This window comes from Otolemur garnettii, unplaced genomic scaffold (assembly GCF_000181295.1).
Source record: "Otolemur garnettii isolate 467f Iridium unplaced genomic scaffold, OtoGar3 scaffold00041, whole genome shotgun sequence".
NCBI lineage: Eukaryota > Metazoa > Chordata > Mammalia > Primates > Galagidae > Otolemur > Otolemur garnettii.
In genome coordinates this window covers 3,125,181-3,126,802 of record NW_003852436.1, presented here as the reverse complement: position 1 = coordinate 3,126,802, position 1,622 = coordinate 3,125,181, and the positions used below count along the sequence as shown (strand labels likewise).

The 1,622-nt window shown below is 34.4% G+C and overlaps 1 protein-coding gene across 1 annotated transcript in view; it reads left to right on the top strand.

The window, feature by feature from the left end:
* INPP4B (inositol polyphosphate-4-phosphatase type II B) overlaps positions 1-1,622 on the top strand; it is a 394,326-nt gene that overhangs the window by 64,311 nt on the left and 328,393 nt on the right. The window lies entirely within an intron of this gene.

Below are 1,622 nucleotides of genomic sequence, written 5' to 3'. Positions count from 1 at the left end.
GCATTAATTTATAGTGTCCAGCTCTAGGGAGTCAAGCTGGGATACTGAGTCTTTCGTATGTTACAGTAGATAATTCAGAGTAAGGAGAAATTTAGGAAGGCAAAGAACATCACCATCAAACTCTTTCTCTTTTTCTCCTTCCTCCCACACAACTTGGTGATTTGGAAGTTAATGAACAAGGCTCTTTAAAGCCATCAAATTTGCTAACATTCGATTAGGTCACAGAATTGTTTTTGCCCACGGGAGAATTTTGAATTTCTGCTCTATTTTGTGGAAAGGCACATTAACCCCGTTCTCTTTGCTCTGGGGGTAAATAAATGTTTACTATATCCGCGACCTCTTAAAATGTTCAGCCTATGAGACCCAATCTGGTGTCCAGCAGTCACTGAACATTCTCACGGGTATTTCCTAAGACATTTTTGACTACTGTTGCATTTGAAACTTTTAGAAAAATGGCCTTATTAAGATTGGATATAAATCTATTGCATCATGTACAGTACAATTCACTACACAAAAGTATCCACTTTTTATATTTTTGCATGGAAGATAAATGCATTTTGTATTTAGTATACTTTGACTTAAACTCGCTTTTCTAAATTAGATTCTTAAGAAGCTTAACTTTAAATATTCCTGTTGAGATAAAAATTTGGTTAGCTGACCTTCCTTTCCCTCTGTAAAGTATGGTGCAGGGGTTAAGGGAAAAGGATCAAAATTTTCGATCACCAAGAACATACAAACCACTAGGTTTAATGTGTTCTGTATGGTTTCTTCTTTACTCTCTGTAAAACTCCTTTGAGGGAAATATTATTATGCCTATTTCAGAGATGAAGAAATTGGTATTCTGAGAACTTAAGTAGGCAAAGTCAGAGGTCTTTTACTTTTTCCAGGCTGTGTTAGGATACATACATTGTCCATAGGATTTCCCTACGTTCACCCCCACAGTATGGCGTTTTTACTTAAATTGATACATTAATAATAGCCCTTTTCATTTGGAGTAGAAAGTTTGATTAATTGAGAGAAAAGTCAGTATTTAAATATAGGAGAAAAAGCTATATCCAAGGTTTTTAAGTACTTATACATATATAACTAATTGTATCTAGCCAAATAAACTTTATAATGAAGTGAGCAACTGTTCTTCATGGGAAAAAAAAAATAGCTACAATTAGTGGTTGTGAAATAGCTACGTTTGTGTCTCAAAGTTTTGCTTTAGTCCCAGAGGATTTTTTCCCCCTTTCTTTTCTGTGTACTGCATGGTTCTTTCAACCTGTTCATTCCCTCAGCCTTTGCATTTTGAAATAACTCTTCTGTATATTGTGCCATGGTTTGCAGGGGAGTTATAGGGTCCATTATAGAAGGACCTTAGGGTTCTAAAATCTTCATAATTAAGTTCACTTCCATTCTACTTGTTGAGAAGTCATATATATTTACAAAGAATATATTGCTTTTTTATTGAGGTATAATTTGCATACAATTAAATAGTTTTTACATCTTCATTTCAATGATTTTGTATGCATGTGTCATGTAATCTTCACTCTCCCCATTCTTCCAGAAAGTTCCCCTGGGCCTTTATTCACACTACTGGAGGCAACCACTTTCCTATAGATTTTTTTTTTTTTTTTTTT